General features: G+C 45.1%; 2 long non-coding RNA genes across 2 annotated transcripts; both read right to left on the bottom strand.

Annotated features, from left to right (window-relative positions):
• Positions 1–2,218: 2,218 nt before the first annotated feature.
• On the bottom strand, positions 2,219–4,637 carry LOC112543833 (uncharacterized). The gene is made up of 3 exons (XR_012901304.2): positions 4,418–4,637; positions 4,150–4,266; positions 2,219–3,110 (listed from the first exon to the last, which is right to left on the bottom strand). It is a non-coding gene; the product is annotated as an uncharacterized LOC112543833 (long non-coding RNA).
• Positions 4,638–15,861: 11,224 nt separating this feature from the next.
• Positions 15,862–18,051, bottom strand: LOC142826989 (uncharacterized). Its single transcript, XR_012901306.2, has 2 exons — positions 17,604–18,051; positions 15,862–16,810 (listed from the first exon to the last, which is right to left on the bottom strand). It is a non-coding gene; the product is annotated as an uncharacterized LOC142826989 (long non-coding RNA).
• Between the last annotated feature and the right edge of the window lie 381 nt (positions 18,052–18,432).

Below are 18,432 nucleotides of genomic sequence, written 5' to 3'. Positions count from 1 at the left end.
TCAGAGATGACTCAATCACTGCAGAGGGGTTGGTCTCTTCTGGCAGGGATCCTCTTCGGGCAGGAATCAGGCTGCTTCGATCCCAGAATTTCCTCTCACCACAAAGGGGTGCAAGGCTCAAGGTGCAGGCAACACAACTGCACCAAAATTCAAACTATAATCTCCTACTCCAGCATTCAGACACACACACAGGAGGCAGCAGCCCCGAACCAGCAGACAGAGCCGAGCTGACCATGCAGTGACTGGTCTCACCCAGGGAGCTGGAGAGCCAACTCAGCCTGGCTGGGGAAGCCTCCCAACAAACTCCACAAACTGGGAATTAACAGTGGAGAGATAAAACCCAGCTGAGGGATCCTGCCTTCAGGTCCCTAGAGGCTAGTTCTCAGGGAGAAACCCTGGGGCTTACTAGCTCCCACACAGCCAGCCTTCTCCTTGCCCGAGCTGGCTCCAGACTTTCCCAACCATGGCTCCTCCTTCCCCCCAAACTCTCTGGGAGGGGCATCTCACTCCCCATGGGTTGCCGGGCAGACTCTGTCCCTGGTAGGGAGGGGGAGCCAAGGCAAACTCAGTGTGCCTGTCCATGAGCTGCCAGCAGACAGAGCCCCAGGAATCCAGGTAATCTCCTTGGGGGTTACAGAAGCATAAAATTCGCTAAGATGACCTTATGTTAGACACACAAATTCTTGTTATGCAACAATCTCCTCCTCAAATGAAGTCAGGATTAAGCTTCATTTTAGGTGTGAAGGAAGTTAGGCAAAGTGTGGAGCAAATATCTCAAGTAGTGGAGTTCTAGTGCACAACAAGAAAGTCAAGACCAGTAAAGGCTAGCTGACTTTCTAGTATATTTTAAAGCAGAAGAGTGTCAAATACTTCTGGGACCACTAATGAAGGAAGATAGCATACTTCCTAGACAATGAGGCAAGGCTAATTAAAATGTCAGATAACACAAGTAGTATTGTTTGAAATATATTTTCAAGCATTCAAGAACACCTCTTTATCAGCTATGAACTTAGCTTTTCTATAAATAAAATCCTTGGCATTTTAAGAGCAATCATACTGATCTGACCTCTGCTTGCTATCAACCTAGACTGGCAAATCAAAATGTATATGACATTTTAAATGATCCCAACAAATACGCTCTGATGTGTTGAACAAAGTGGTTAGTTAGGGACTGTTCTCTACTTGAGGGCAAATATGCCTGGAAAGTTTAACTGGTGTAAAAAAGTGGAAATTTTCAGTAATTAATAGTATATTTTCTTTTAGAGTTTTCTGGCAGTGTCTGCTTGGAATGGCTGCATGGGATTCTTATGTTACAGACACTCATCCATGTTACTTCTCAACATGTAGGCTACGTCTAGACTGGCATGATTTTCCGGAAATGCTTTTAACGGAAAAGTTTTCCGTTCAAAGCATTTTCGGAAAAGAGCGTCTAGATTGGCATGGATGCTTTTCTGCCAAAGCACTTTTTGTGGAAAAGCGGCCATGGCCAATCTAGACGTGCTTTTGCGCAAAAAAGCCCCGATTGCCATTTTCGCGATCGGGGCTTTTTTGCGCAAAACAAATCTCAGCTGTCTACACTGTCCCTTTTGTGCAAAAGGGACTTTTGCTCGAACAGGAGCCACATAGTATTTCCACAAAAAGCACTGATTTCTTACGGTAGGAAGTCAGTGCTTTTGCGGAAATTCAAGCGGCCAGTGTAGACAGCTGGCAAGTTTTTCCGGAAAAGCGGCTGATTTTCCGGAAAAACTGGCCAGTCTAGACACAGCCATAGGGATCATATGCATAATGAAAGACTACTGAAAATATGCTTTAATAATCCCATAATAAAAAAATACTTGTTTGTTGTCACTTGACTGTTTTCACTTGCTTCTTTCTTAGATCCTCATTCTGCAAGGAGCTTGGCATGGATAGCCCCTGTGTCAGCCCAGAGCCACATTGACTTCAGTGGTGTCTCATGGGTGGCATCTATTGTAGGACTGGGGCCGTAGTTTCTGTTGCTTTGCAGATCAGTATTTCTTCACTTGTGTCGTGAGAGGAGCGATCAGTCAGCCTTTTGTTGTCATAGGAAAATAATGAAACGGTATAATACCAGACCTCAGCCCACTGCCGCATTGCTAATCATTCTCAATTGCCAAGCTGTGGAACTCATTTCAGAACCTGGCATCTGGGTCTTTGGCACACCCCTCTGACAGTTGCGGTGTGCAGTTGCCTCTGGGTTGCTAATAGCAAGAATGATGATTGGCTGCCTTGTGCTCTTGAATCTATTTATTTTGGACCTTTATTTTACTATTTACTTTGTAAACACATGCCCCAGGCATGTTCAAGGAGACATGCACAATGCCCAATACCATGTACAATGTCAGCTAGTTAGATCAGAGTCAAAAGCTGCCGCCTTTTTGGAAAACACCTGAACAAAGAGAGGGGCTTTCCCTTAAAGTCATTGGGCTACAGCATGTGTGTGTGCAACTCTGTTGAAGGCAAAGGAGTTGTACCTGCTTATACCAAGGCTGAATTTGACTCAATAGCTTTTATGTCTCTCAGAAGGATGGACTCCCACGCTGACAAACAGGCACACAAACTCTCTAAAATATATACCAGATAAGGAACCTGATTTTAGGGTTAAACACAGACAAAGCTGTTCTTACTAAACAAACCACTTTGTTTTTACAGGTTCTATGACAGTATAAACATGATATTTCCTCTGCTTCCACCCTCCCCCACTCCTTGCAAAGACAGAGTCAATAATGGCCTTGGCTAATACTTCCTAGCACTGGTGTGTATCTGGATAACAGAGGTGGATTTGTGGGTTCAGCTCAGTACAATGTATTTTCCTTCATGCAGTCGCCCGCAGCAGCATTCACCCTTTCTCTGCACTTTGCCAGTTCGCCACATTTTGCAGCAAGAGAGGCTGAGTTGGAGGGAGGGAGGGAAAAGCCTCTCTCCCTTTCTTCAGTGAGCTGGAGATAGGGTGTGGGTGTGAATAGGGTTGCCAGGTGTCCAGTTTTCGCCCGGCCAGTCCGGTTTTGCCACCTTTGTCCAGTAAAAAACCCCAGAAAATATTTTGTTTTTCTCAGCTCGAAGGCGGTGGGGACATTCTTCCCTTGCTGCATCTGGTGGGGGCAGGGGAGCAGGAAGCATGGGGTTATTTAAAGGCACAGTGACCTTTTTTTACTCAACCAATTTTTTTCCCCATTGGGTATTTTTTTTTTTAAGTATCTGGCAACCCTAGGTGGGAATGGAGAAATCATTTTCTCTCTCACACGCACGCTTTCCTCCCCTTCCCAAGAGGGCTGAGGACCTTCTTCAAATGGCTCTTGCTTGGGGATTGGGGCAGGGCCGGATTAAGGGGGCGTGGGGGGCCAGCCGGGCAGCTGCCTGGGGCACCAACCTCATAGACTCATAGACTTTAAGGCCAGAAGGGACCATTATGATCATCTAGTCTGACCCCCTGCACAGTGTAGGCCACAGAATCTCACCCACCCACTGCTAGAAGAATCCTCTCACCTATATCTCAGATACTGAAGTCCTCAAATGATGGTTTAAAGACCCCAAGATGCAGAGAATCCTCCAGCAACCTATGGGGGGCGCCTGATGGCAGCTCTAAGGGGTGCAGTGTGCCAGGGGCGAGGCTGCACATGCATTGCATGCCTGCTGCCCTAGGCGTCGGAATGACTCAAATTGGCCCTGGATTGGGGCACCTAAAGGGCTCTCCCCCAACACTGGCTCCATTCTTGCAGTGCTCTTCCCTCTCGTTTCCTGAGCAAAATGGGATCACCAGTGATGCAGCCAGTGTAAGGGAGGCTCAGGCTGGATCTGCACAGAAGTTCCCTGAGTCCAGGGCCATCAGGAGTGGGGAGAGGGCAAAGGGGGCAGTTGCCCCAGGGCCCAGTGATTTAAAAGGTCCCAGGGCTATGGGTTTCCCCACTGCTACCATGGCAGCATTGGCAGCCGGAGCCCCCAGGCCTTTTAAATCGCCACCAGAGCCTGGATGATGCTAAGAGCTGACTGGAGATGGGGCAGCAAGGTCCAGGTGGTACTGAGGGCAGGCTGCCCCTAACCCTGCCCCAGGTCCCACCCCTTCCAGGGGCCTGGAGCTAAGCTCCCCCCTCCCATTGCCCAAAACCTGGCGAAGTCCATTGCTAGTCCTACCTGAGCGAAGGAACGTGCTTTCCCTGCTAGTCTGTATCGCTTGTTAGAGAGAGGCCAGGACCCCACCATTTTCATGACTGAGCCACCTGGAGCTTCTGAGCTGGAGCTTGCCTACTCCTGCAGTAAGAAAATGTTTAGTATTTTAATCTCTCTTCCCATTTTTAGAAATAATTTATGTATGAACACACACTCTGCTTACTAATCATTTCTGAAACGAATGTGGAATTTTTCTAAAATTAAACGATCATTCTTGCCTCTTCACACTTGCCTGTCATATCTTTCTTAATGCAAATCAGTCATTGACTGGAGACACCTACTGTAAGAAGCTATTTCAACTGTCTCATTGGTAATAAGATGATTTTAAAAGTGAAAACAGCTTTGGAGAGATAAACTCGGTTGGTGGAATAGGGGGAAAATGGAAAAAAAAGAGAAGCTCTTTCTTTGAAACCTAGTGAATGCCCACTCCCTCCCAAAGCCAGAGCTATAGCCTTGCACCCCAATTCCTTAGCCCCCTCCCCACCCTAACCATTTAGATCCCACTGCTTTCCTAGAATGCAGGAGTATAGAATTCAGGAGTTCTGATTCCCAGTATTCTGCTGTTGTCTAGCAAACACCTGTCACCACTAGCCAAATACACGTCATATCTCCTTTCAGTTCGAACAAAGGATAAGAGTTATTCCAGTTTCTGTAGCAGTATTCTGAATGGAGGAGTTGAAGGCTCACATTTCACACTCTGGTGCAGATCTGTGGGTGAGGCCTGGAAGGGAACCGGATAGAGTTCCTGTTTTCAACATTTTCTAAAAACAAACCAACCCGCCCATACAAAACAAACACATTTGTTTAGTTATGAGAATGAGAAAGTATCCTTTTAACATGTTTTATTATGATGAAATATTCTAATGTGTTAATTATTGCCTGACGCCCAACAGATCACCAGTGTCCTAGTCTTTTGTTATGGGTCACAAATTGCAATTGAAATTGCACACTGAAGTGAACACTATCTTCCTTGAGAGGAGCCTGTGACTTTAGTCTCTTTGATGCAATGTCCATAGATGCCTCCAGCAAAGTAAGTAGTGGAGATCTTTACTGAGGGCATGAGTAGTTTCAATGCCATTGGGCAGCTTCTCTTCCATTACAAGTTATGGAAAATTATGGCTCTTGCAAGAGAAAACTATAACTCTGTCTTCTCCTAACATGCCAGTGCTTGACTTTGCAATCTAAAAAGAGCTCTTTTAACAGAAGGCTTCTTGTGCACATTTTTTTAATAAAGAAAAAGGTAAAAATATTCTGTGGTGTGCAAACATGACAGCCCTCCCTCCACATCATGAGTCACCACAGCACGGTTTGAGGCCTGAACTGCTAGCACTCCAGCATAGCATTGCTTGAGTTACAGGACTCACTGCATTTGGCCTGGTCTAAACTACAAAAACCACCTTGCAGCTACCTACTTATGAACATGTCTGCCATTCAAATGGTCTCCCACCAATGTTAGTGCCTTATTTTGGTGACTTAGTAACACCATCTCCCTGAGGGGCATTCAGCTACGCTTTGTGTACTAAGGTTGATGCCATGCAATTATGATCACTGAATTTCCTATGTCAACCCTAACAGTCCTCCAGCAGCTGTCCCACAATGCTTGACATTGACTACTCTGCTCACAAGTATGAACTCCACTGTCCCAGAGGTCAAGGAGACAAGAAAGAAAGAAAGAAAGAAAGAAACTCCTACCTCTGCCCCTTAAAGCCCTGCAGATTTTTAATGCTTTTTTCTGATTGTCCAGCTTGATGAGGATACTTTTCACTGATGTGTGCAAAGGCCTATAGATCATGCCAGCTACCTGTGCTAGACCAGTAGTTTTCAAACTTTTTTTTCTGCAGACCACTTGAAAATTGCAGAGGGTTTCAGTGGACCACTTTATGATCTTTCCAAATGTTGCTTGTATCATTGGTGATTTGTTGTAAAACACTTTGGATAAAAGCACTATCTAAAAAACCCTTAATAATAAACATTTTTTGTTCTGCATATAAAGCACACAACTTATGGATTAATACCAGTACCCTTACCTTTCTAATGTGATGTATGTGTCTGATTTTGTGAGCAAAGTTTAGGGATGTTGGGTGTAATGTTTGTTAGCTTTAGCCTTACGTCAGGCTCAGCATTCATCCTGCTTTTGTATTTGGACTTGAGAGTGAAAACTGAGAAAACTCCTGTCTCACACAGGTACATAGTAGCAAATGGAATCAGAAAACATACTTCTTTGTCTGCAAGTTCTGGGTACTCTCCCCTCCAATTCTTTGAATCCGAAACTCAATTAGGGAATTTTAAATTCTGACCATAATGGTTCATTGCAAGAAAGTGTCAACAAGCACTCTTGTGCCTTATTGAACTAACTGGAGGGTAGCTCACTGATTTCAATTCCAAAAGGACTACGTATCTAGTTGTTTGGTTCAGTCAGCTTCTATGGGAAAGAAATCTTTAAACTTTTGCTTAAGAGCAACATGATGTTCTTCAGTGTAATATTTAATTTTTTTTTGTTAAGAACCAAATCATTTTTAGATAGAAAAATCTTCCAGTGCTGGAACCTTAGAGCAGAGGTTTCAAACTCTGGGTCATGTCTTATAAGGACAAGTCGCTAGCTGGCTGGTTGACACTTTGTTTACCTGTGCCTCCGCAGATACGGGTGATCGCAGCTCCCGTTGGCCACTGATCGCTATTCTCAGTTAATGGGAGCTGCGGGAAGCATTGCGAAGTGGGAGCTGCTCTGCGAACCACCGTTTGAGAATCTCTGCTCTAGACATGTTCCAACCTGGAATAGACATGAGAGCTTGGGTCTCCTGGTCCTGGGTCTGTGGGGAGAAGAGGCCGTGCAAGCAAAGCTAAAGATCAGTGGTAGGAATGTGGACACTCACCCGCTGATTGCATGGGGGATGCTGGAGAAAGGGTACAACAGGCATCAATAGCAGTTCTGTCTGGGAGCAAAGGAACTGTGGTAGGCATACCAGAAGGCCAACAATCAATTTGGTGCTGAGGTGCAGACCTGCTGCTTTTACAAAGGGCTGCATGTAGAGCCCTGTGTGGATATGAATTTATTTCCATGAATGCAGCTATCCGCAGATATAAATTAAGATCCATGGAGCTGCTGGACTGTACTGGGAACTGCAGTCAGGGAAAGGAGCAGCATGTCAGGTTGCCTCTCCTAGGAGCCAGTGCCCCATGTCGACAGCTCCTCCAATGTGGCTGTAGTGCCCCCAGCGCCACCCAATGGAGCAGACATCAGGCTCACCTCCCTTTCCAGTCCATGGAGAACTCCATTACAGCACCTCCCTACAGTCCCCTCCCAAATCAACATTCCCCTTGGATTCAGAGACCGTATCCCTACCTTAACCACTTCACTCTGGGGGGTTGTTAAGGACAACCACAGATTCACCTGCACTGATTAATGAGAGCCACAGTTGTTATATGTAACGAGAAGTCCTGTGGCACCTTATAGACTAACACAGTGGTCCTCAATGTGGTGCACGCGGGCGCCATGGCACCTGCCGGGGCATTTATGTGCACCTGCCTAGCACTGCCCCCGGGTACCCGGCGCCTGTGCAGGCCCCACTACTGGGCGGCCCGGCGGCCCCGTGCAGCACCCGCTGCCCTAAAAGGTTGGGGACCACTGGACTAACAGATGTATTGGAGCATAAGCTTTTGTGGGCAAAGACCCACTTCGTCAGATGCATGGATATGAGTTGCTATATGTGTAGCCCAAAAGGGGCATATCTGTTCTGTCCCCTTCCTAAGCTATGCTTCAGAAGTTTTTTTATGGATTTGCTTTTAACTTGTGCATCATTTCTTCAGTGTTTTCATTACTCAAAATTTCTATTGCTTGGGAAATAATTTATCTTATTAGTTCAATGTATACTGAAAGCAGTCATGTACTTGTTTATTGTTCAATGTCACACAGCTCATAGGACTAGTGACAGTGTAATAATCAGACAAGTATAGCAAGCACCACAAAAATAAGTGCGTTGACAGCGTTATATTTATAGATGTGTACTATATAGTGCACAATTCCTAACAAGCCTCAACACAGCAGGGTCAGGTAGAGCATTACTATGGTTTGCTGTTAAAGTACTCTTTCAAAGCCTCCCTGAATTGTGTAGCTCTACACTAGGGCTACGTCAACACTGCACAATTATTTCGGAATAAGCCATACTGGAATAGTTATTCCAAAATAGCTTATTTCAAAATCGCACATCTACACTGCAGGGAAGCCTCAAAATTAGTCTGAAGCAGGCTTCCCTAATGTAGATGTGCTATCTCGATTTAGAGCCCCAGGAGGAATAACTTAGAATGACCCCGGTGAGGGGCTATTTTGAAATACCAGAAGTGGAGAGTCTACACACGCCTTATTTCGAAATACCTATTCCAAAATAGGTGTTATTCTACATAGAGTGCGGTTTACAGAAGTCGGAATAAGCTGTCCATTATTTTGAAATTATTTTGAAAGAATGGAATTGTTGCGTAGATGCTCGCAGTTATTTCGGAATAATGTCTCTTATTCCAAAATAACTTTGCTGTGTGGACACACTCTTGGGGTGGGGAATCTAAGGCCCAGGGGCAAGATGCAGCCCTTGGCTTGCCTAGATCTGGCCTCTGAGGCTCAGGCTTCCCCTAGACTTCCCAGCATTGGGGACCCTACACTGGTGCTCCATCCCTTCACTCCCCTAGGCTCTAGTGTGCAAGGGGAATGTGGGGAATGTCTCCTTCTCAGCTAGGGAAGGGGGTCGGGTTTTTTTTTGTTTGTTTTGTGTTTTTTCTTCTCACATGGGTGTGGCCCCAACTGATTTTTCTGTGGGTCAGTGGTCCTCCGACCCAAAAAAGGTTCCCACCCCTGCTCTACACTGAGTGCTAACAACCCTTCTGTCTGACTGTTCAAACTCAGCAGACGGTCATTCCACCACCAATGACCCCCTCCCTCCAATCTTGTGAGTAAACAACACAGATGGCCCTCTAATCTGCCAAAAGGACATTCAACTGTCATTCTGCACCTGCTGTGCTAGTAGCTGAATCTTTCTTTGGTATGACTGATGTGACTGGAGTACAGCTTCATTAGCCGGGGAGCAAGTAGTGGCTGAGTCACCCAGAATCACTATTGGCATTTCAACATCATCTTTGGCAATCCATTGGTTGGGAAGAATGTCTTGGTTTATATCTTTCTGAGCAGTCCTGTGTTCTTAAAGAGGCACATGCACCCGACTTGACCAGCCAATAATGATTCACCAATGCTTGCACAACCCTAGAAAAATAGTCCTTTCTGCTGATGTACTCTAAGGCAAGGTGGTTGGGATACGAGAGCCATGTCTGCAAACCCTACCGATGAATATCCAGCCACTACGTCCTGCAAATCGTGGAGAGTCAAAAGGTGATAAATGGCCCTACACACTGGCATGACAAGGAGCTCCACGGTGGATTTTCCAACTCCAAAATGATTTCCCACTGACCAACAGCAATCTGGTGTTGCAAGTTGCCACAGTGTGATCGCCACTCACTTTCCCACTGCCAACGCAGCTCTCATTCTGGTGTCCCTGTGCTGAAGGGCTGGGTGAGCTTGCCCCCAGAATATGGTTTTGTGAATCTGAAAGTTCTGCAGTCACCACTCATCATCCTAAATCTGCATTATGAGCAGGGGCATTGGTACAAGGGGTGCAGCAGGACCCTTGGGTTGAAGTGGCTTCCACCTTATATGGGGTTTATAGTTTTGTTCAATGGCAGCGATTATGATGTGATGCCACCAGTCACTGTTCTTTTCTCAGGCCCAGAGGCAGCACTGCACCATAGACAGCTGCTTCGTGAATACCATCACTATCACCACCACCGCCACCACCACCAACCCGGATTTGGTTCTCACTTATGTCCCATAGCAGTCTGTGCTCCATCTAATCGTCATGGTCCCCACTGACCTGGTTCTTGTGCCGCTGCAAATACCCAAGGATTGCACATCCTGTACTTGCAACACCCATACCAATAGTGCAGGCTTCATGCTTCTGTCAGGGGTGCAGGCAGTGAGAAGTGCTGTGTGGGTTAATGGGATTTTTAAAACAGGCACAGAAGTTATCGGCTGTAGATGACATTATAGGAAGGAGAAAGTTGCCTGCTGGGACAGTGGTGAGTTGCAAGCTGGGATGCCTGCCCCTGGCACACAGCCCTGTGCATCAACACATGCAGGCCTGGTGAGTACGCACAGTGCTCAGGCAAGGAGCTAAGTATGCACGTGAGAAAGCGAGAGATTAACGGCAGCAGCTATATGCTGTTATAACAAATGTTGACAAAAGTTTGTAGAGCAGAGATGCCCCAAGTCACTAACAGCAGAAGTCTATTTTCTAATGGGTTCCCGGGTCCAGAAAGTGGCTGGAGTGGGGGCCCACCTCTTCCCACTCAAACTGGGGGAACCTCATAGCCCATGTGTGGCCCACACAGAGGGGATTGATTGTTGATGCAATGTGCAGGCCCGGGCAAGAGGTCAGGGGAGCCCTGTCCAGTTTCCCTCTACCTCAGCTGCTCTGGTAGCTTCAGTGCAGGGTGTACAGCAGCAGCTGTTGCTTTGGCAGCCGTGAGAGAGCCCAGTCTCGGTGGCTATGTCTAGACTGCAAGCCTCTTTCGAAAGAGGCTCTTTCGAAAGATACTTTCGAAAGAGGCTCTTTCGAAAGAGAGCGTCTAGACTGCACGTTGAACTTTCGAAAAAGCGGCTTGCTTTTTCGAAAGAAAGCATCCAGTGAAAGCTTCTCTTTTGAAGAAGCCCTATTTACATTGAAGAACACCTTCTTTCGAAAGAAGGCGTTCTTCCTCGTGAAATGAGGTTTACCGCCATCGAAAGAAAAGCCGCGTTCTTTCGATTTAATTTCGAAAGAACGCGGCTTGAGTCTGGATGCAGGGGAAGTTTTTTCGGAAAAAGGCTACTTTTCCCGAAAAAACCCCTGAGTCTGGACACAGCCCAAATGGGGGAAAATGTCCCAAGGAATATAAATGAGAGAAGGAAAAGTCCTTCTAATCATTCAAATATTATTGGCTTCTATGGGACTAGCAAAAGGCATTTCTAGAGCCTGAGGGAATTCCCTCTGTGGGAATATCAAAGGCCTGGTGCAAACAATGGAGGTGTGAAAGCCTGTCAAAGGCAAGGTTGCAAGAATCCTTTGCACTGGAATTGTAAGGAGGGTGTTAGGCTAGGTGTTAGGCTACCTAGCTGCAAGGGTGGCTCCTGCACCCTCCCCCCAGCCAGACATCTACCCCCCAGAAAGAGGGGTGTTGGCAAGCATAGCGAGCAGGGGGCACAGCCCACTAGTAAAGTAGAAATTAATGGCGCTTGCTGATCTCCTAGAACTGGAAGGACCTGAAAGGTCAGCTAATCCAGGCCCCTGCCTTCACAGCAGGACCAAGTACCACACCTGACAATTTTTTGCCCCAAATGGCTTCCACAGGGATTGAACTCACAACCCTGGGTGTAACAGGCTAATGCTCAAGCCCCTGAACTATCCCTCCCCCAGAGCAATATAATTATAAAACTGATCAGATTAAAACAGACTTTTTAAGTAGTGAAAAATAGTTATGGAGGGACAGAGTCTGATCCTCTGACATGCACTGCCTAACTACATTTTCCATGACAAGTCACAGTGAAGTCAATGGAAGTACTAATGGAGTCAGGTGCTATTCAGTGTTAAGGGTATATCAACACTACACAGCTTTCAGCGACCCAACTGTGTCGACATAGCCATGCCAATAAAAGTCAGGCAGTGTAAACAATATTAGCACTTTTGTGGACCAACAATTTTCAACATTAAAGCACTATTTACATTAGTACTTGCTGCGGCAAAGTTTTTGTCTTTCAGAATTCCCCCCCCCCTTTTGATTTTTTTAAACAACAAAAGTGTGTTGCTTAATTGTTAAGAGTAGACAAGCCTTAGTTTATTAGAGTGTGATTCTATATATCACATAACACATTTTGACCCAGGATATAGGATACAGATTGTTATAGGAACCTGACTATGGGTTCCCAGAAGGTAATGGCATTGAGGAAACACTGATTTGCACTCTTAAATGATCTTGATAGAGGCTAAGTTTATAGACATCAAAGAGAAAAGTGTGTGTATGGGATCATTCTCAAGGAATTTAATTATCATCTTTTTTTCTGATGCAAGTCCCCTGACATATAAAGAAAAAAGAGAATCACCCGTAGTTAGTTACAGAGAAAAAGCCCACTACAGCAACATTTTGTCCTGCCAAACTTTGTATGCTCTACAGAGAAGATGTACATTTTCTGGACTAAAATGGCATTGCTAGCATAATAGTGGATTGCGCAAAGGATGAGTGATGCAAAGAGGGTTCATTAGGTGACAACGTGTAAAATGGATTAATGAGAACTGTTGTTTAGTTTCCTTTTTTGCTTTTTATCAAGTCTGATAATAAATTATTCTGTTGGGTCTTGAGCTAAACTTTTACCTTTTGATTTTGTCTGGCTGTGGTGATCTGTTGAGCTAGGCAAATATTTTAAAATCTGCAATTATTTGCTGATCTATTAAAATAAACTCATTTCAACCATGCTTGTAAGATTTTATGGTCAGTTTCCTTGAATACTTGAGCCATAGAGTTTTACTGGCACAACAATTCATGGAAAGCATATGTGAAAACAACATGTATGAATATCTGTATAAACCAATTTTTAATTTAATTGATGCAAGCAATGACACTGAAATGCTTGTGTGGTCTCCGACTTGACTGACAGAAATAAAACCATTTTCCTTCTCACTAGTCACAACTACCAAGCCCAGGGGGACTGACAGACTTGTGAACCCTGGGACAAGGAGAGAGGACTGGCTTCGCGCTTCTGGAAGGGGTGGGGCTAGGGCCAGCTCTCCATCAGTGCCAACTGGAGCATGCCAAGCTGCCCCCCCTGAACTTCCCTCAGCCAGCCCTGAGAGCTGCCCAGAGTGCACTGTGCAGTGCTCTAGTAGCAGCTTAAAGGGCCCGAGGGTCCAGCGCTGCTGCTCCTGCTTATGTGATCTCCCACTCCATGGACAGAAATAAAACCATTTTTCTTCTCACCAGTCACAACTACCAAGGAGCTGCTGCCGGTCCTGCAGTAGCAGTGGTGGTGTCTGGGAGCCCCAGGTCATTTTGAATCACCAGTCGCTGGGGCAACTGCCCTCTTTGCCCCTCTGTTGGCAGGCCTGACCAAGCAAACAAGTTCAATTTCTGATGTATGATCAGTCCATAAAGTCAAAAATTCTGAATGGAATTAGTCAAATAAATCCAAAGAACAAATGCATGCAAGGAAGTTGCAATCTGCAGGGAAAGAAACTAAAATAACTAAATTACTTATAAGCTCCATACTGTTCACTTAGCTCTGGTGTCCACACAGTAATCACAGTTGTTAATTCAAAAACTAAGTCACATATTTGGATCTATTGTAAGTTAAAAATGAACATCGTCTTGCAATTTCTCAAATGTTTACAGGATCTTATCTGCCTCACTTAATTCAAAATCCAGGACTGCTATCATCCTTTTAATGACTTGAGTTAGGAACAGAGCCCTGAGATCAGATTGAAGTTTCCAAATGAGAATGGTTTATTAAAGGGGAAAAAAAGTCTACAGAAGTCCATCTTCCTCTTTTGTCCAAAGATGATAAAAAAAACCTCACTCAGCTTTTCCACATGCACTCTGGGAGCTCCACACAGCAAGTGCTACATCAGAATGAAAATATAATGCCTTTGGTGAGGCTAGATATTATAACCTTGAGCTATCTCATCAGGTCATACTGTTAAAGGGAAAGAACATCCTTCTCCCTTATGAATGCACTTCATATCAGACACACTGCAATCTGTGTGCCATCTATTTGCATTGTGGCTCCAAACTACAAAATTCTCTTTTATTAAAAACACCAAACCGGATGCTGTGCTGGCATAAATTGGTGGAGCTCTATTGACTTCAGAACCATTTCAAGTCACATCAGCTCAGAATGTGGCCCCTTAATATCAATGAAGATACACTTGCAACCACATTTGTTAATAAAAGTTATGCAAATTAAGGCCAACCATTAGGCTTCTGGCAGATAGCCCGAGCAGCCTGTGATATCATAAAGTTTGTGTACTGCAGAAGTAGCAAATCATCTCTCTATATATAAATACGTTTTTTCCTGCCGGACAACAGAATGTTCCTGCTAGGCAACAGAATGACATCTGAGGGGGAAAATCTCGCTCCCCTGGGGTACAGAGCCCCCAGAAGGGTCCGAGGCCGGAGGTCAAATCAGTGAGGCAGGAGAGAAACCTAGAAGAGAAAACTTTATGATGCATGCATGCAGGCTGTCACACCAAGAGTGAAGCAGCAGCCCTGACAGACAGATTCAGGTATCCTTTATACAGAATGCTTAGACAGTTCAGTTGTTGATTGTTCTTCTTTAACATATCAAAGTCTCAGAAGAAGTACTCTGAGACTTCTGTTCACCCCAGGAGTGCTAGAAGTAAGTTTTTACAGTACACAAAGCCACATGAGAACTTGAGTGGAGGAGTCTACAAGGCAAACTGTGACAAAGATAAGGGTTTACATGACAAATTGTGACAGACTAGGAGTATCCATGAACTTGAGATAGGAGGCATTGTAAGGGTCTTGATTAGAGTTAATTTGATTTCTCTCTGTTACAGGGAGAGAGGCCTGGAAAACTTTTTAACCCTTACAGCAGTTTTCTTTTAGAGAGTTTTGATTTCCTGCACAGTCCCCCCTTTAGACACAATTGGAGTTATTGGATTTTCCCCACACATCATCATGGAGACTCAAGGAGCTTGGCTTGTTTACCTTAACCAAAAGAAGGCTGAGGGGGGACATGATTGCATTTTTTAAATATATTAGAGGTATAAATACCAGGGAGGGAGAGGAATTATTTAAGCTTAACACCAATGTGGACACAAGAACAAATGGATATAAGCTGGCTAGTAGGAAGTTTAGACTTGAGATTAGAGGAAGGTTTCTAACCATTAGAGGAGTGAGGTTCTGGAACAGCCTTCAAAGTGAAGTAGTGGGGGCAAAAGATCTATCTGGCTTCAAGATTAAATTAGATGGGTTTATGAAGGGGATGGTTTGATGAGATAACATGATCTTGGTAACTAATTGTCCATTCATTCATTATCAGTGGGAATAGGTCAATGGAGGGATGATAGGAGTTACTATAGAGAACTTTCTGGGTGTCTGACTGATGAGTCTTGCCCATTTGCTCAGGGTTTAGCTGATCGCCATATTTGGGGTCGGGAAGGAATTTTCCTCCAGGGTAGATTGGCAGAGGCCCTGGAGGTTTTTCGCCTTCCTCTGTAGCATGGGGTACAGATCACAGCTAGAGGATTCTCTGCATCTTGGGGTCTTCAAACTATTTGAAGGCTTCAATATCTGAGATATAGGTGAGAGGATTACTCTAGAAGGGGGTGGGTGAGATTCTGTGGCCTGCATTGTGCAGGGGGTCAGACTAGATGATCATAATGGTCCCTTCTGACCTTAACGTCTATGACATCAGCATTATCAGTGTCAACAGGCTCTCTCAGCAAAGAGAAAGCAGGGTGTGTGTGTGTGTGTGTGTGTGTGTGTGTGTGTGTGTGTGTGTGTGTGTGTGTGTGTGTGTGTGTGTGTGTGTGTGTGTGTGGCGAGGTGTAGCGAGCAAAGGGCGCAGCCCTCTTGTACCCTAAACAACAAAACAAAGCCCATTGCTCTTTTCTATGCACATGAATACGTTCTGAATTTTCCACAGATTTCTGACTCTGTGAAATTATTCTGCTACATGTCTGCTACAGGAACTGTGCAAATCCCTGTGTAGTGGATCTCATGTGGTATACACAGGTTTTTGTTTGTTTATTTTCATCTTATCAAATAAGTAGTTGAAGTAGAAAGTGGGAAAAACGTCTGTGTTCTGCTTCTCCTTCTCAGCTTGAATTCTCAGCTGCTTCTGGAGTTGCCCATACAGTGAATGGTGGTGAGGAGTGGATTTGAAAATTCACATGTAGAGAGGAAGGTGAAAGCTTCATTTCTCGATGTGGACCTCCTCACTGCTGCCCATGCCAGGATGGAGTGGTGCAGATTAAATTTCTGAGTGGTAATCATTGGGTAAGTTATACGGAACATAGCTGCCTGCTTACATGGGCAGGTAGTTCTTTCCACCATAAACTGATAAAGCTTCAAATTTGTTTCTAGATGCATTCCAAGCTGTTTGTTTTTAATAGCCTTTCAGGGTTTCCGTCACGCACATATTGGAGACCGAGGGCTTAATTTTCCTTACACTAATTTTACACATGTAAAAGCAAACACTCCCTAGATTGGTACATCTCTGAAGTGGTGGGAAGGCCACCCGAGTGAGGGTCCTGTGCTCTAGAACTTCCTGGCCACCGCTCCTCCACCTCCCTTGTGGCCTGAAAGAACCTGAGGTAGTTGCCCTTCAGAAAGCACTCAAAGACAGAAGCCTGAATCCAAGGCTTTCTCTGAGGGCTTTCTTTAAAGGTTCTTGGTGCTGTTTGGTTGATTGAGTTACATTGTTTCCTTAGCGTTTGTTTAGTGCCAATTTTATTATTGATGATGTTTGTGTGTTGATGATTTTATTGTTGGTAGCTCTGAATGTACTTGGAGTATGCTCGATAGGTAGGTACACCTGAAATAAATGGACAATTTGGGTGGTACCTAGTAATAATAATGGTAGTTTAAAGTGACAGTTACAGCTCATTTATGCTATTATAGAGCCAGATCATTTCCACATCTGGCTCTTCAAGTAAGGCTCATTTATATTCAGAATGTATTTTTAAAATATTCAAGATTTGCATATAATCTACAACCGGGGAATTATGTTTTGCTTGCACTGATTATTGACCAGCCATATACCTCCTTTTTCAACCCAGTTCAGCAATTGAACTTTCACAGCATCTTAAGATTATTAAAATTCTTCTGTATCACAGAACCTTGAGGTTAAAGCAATTGAATTGTTACATCCCATCTTCTTGAATGAACATGGCATGCAGTAGGAAATCATATATAGATTTCCCTTCGTCTAATTTTGAGAAGCAAATGTGAAGATACCAGTGACTGGTTTGTTGTTAACTGGTGTCATGGGGCACACGCCCCCCAGTAGCCTCAGTGCCCCCTGACTGTCTTCACCTGGCCCATCTCAGGGCAAGTTACAGTCTGTATGGGTTGCTCATCATCAGCTTCACAGCAGTTTATACTGGCCCTTTAAACAGGCCGAGTCTACAAACAGATTCTCGTCGTAGCTGGGCGCCCCCCCCCGGTAGGGGGACCCGGGCCCACCCTACTCCCCCGGGTCCCAGCCCAGGGCCCTGTGAGCAACCCGGTATAGGGTCACTCCCTCGGTGGGGCTAGCTAGCCAAAACCCACCAAGTCTCTCGGGCTAAGAGGGGCGCCTCCCACTCCTGCCCTGGGCCACTTCCTACCTGGCCTTGCCCAGCTGGCTGCAATCTCCAGGCCGGCATCCCCTCGGCAGGTAGTCTCCAGGTGGCACCAACTCACCTCTGCTTTCCTCCAGGCCTCTCCTGGAGACCCCGGCAACTGCTGAGGGAGAGCTTCCCTCTCCAGTCCCTCTCCTGCAGCTGTATCCCTCCCAGGAGCTCTTGCTGCCTCTGCAGTCAACCCTGCCCCCACCTTCTCCAGCAACTGGGCCTCTCCTTTTATAGCGGGCAGCTGGGCTCATTAGCCTAACCATCTCAGCTGGTCTTTCAGCTTCCCTCAGGCTCGGGGCCTGAGCCTTGGGCTTAAAGGCCCAGTGCAGGGCAGGCGCCCTGTCACAACTGGTTATTTATTCTACATCATGGTAATTTGGATATGCTGTCTTGGAAAACTGAATTAAGGAAAATTGGAACATTAACTATTCCTAACCTTCATGCATAAGAAAAATCATGCTTAGTTCTAACTAAATAATACATATAACCTGACAATGTAATATACAAACTGTATATGGATTCATTTAAATTCCCAGGTGGAAGAATTCAAGTTCGTTTTCAGTGAACTTGCCACTTTCCCTTGGTAACTAAGCATTTTACACATGAAAAAAAATATGGCCAGCAAAATGACTTGGCTTAAGCTGAAAAGGAGATGACTGACCCTGCAAACTTCATTTCTAGGCTCCTTTAGCTACCATATTCTTTTTTGATTAGTAGCAGACTTTTCTCAAATATTTCATTATTTGTCTGCATTGTGGTAGAATCATTTAACTGATTTCTTTGCTACATATGGAGGATGGCATTATATTGCTGAAAAAGAGGA

Source organism: Pelodiscus sinensis, chromosome 1 (genome assembly GCF_052426305.1).
Source record: "Pelodiscus sinensis isolate ZL-2025 chromosome 1, ASM5242630v1, whole genome shotgun sequence".
NCBI lineage: Eukaryota > Metazoa > Chordata > Testudines > Trionychidae > Pelodiscus > Pelodiscus sinensis.
This window is presented reverse-complemented; position numbering and strand designations above follow the sequence as displayed.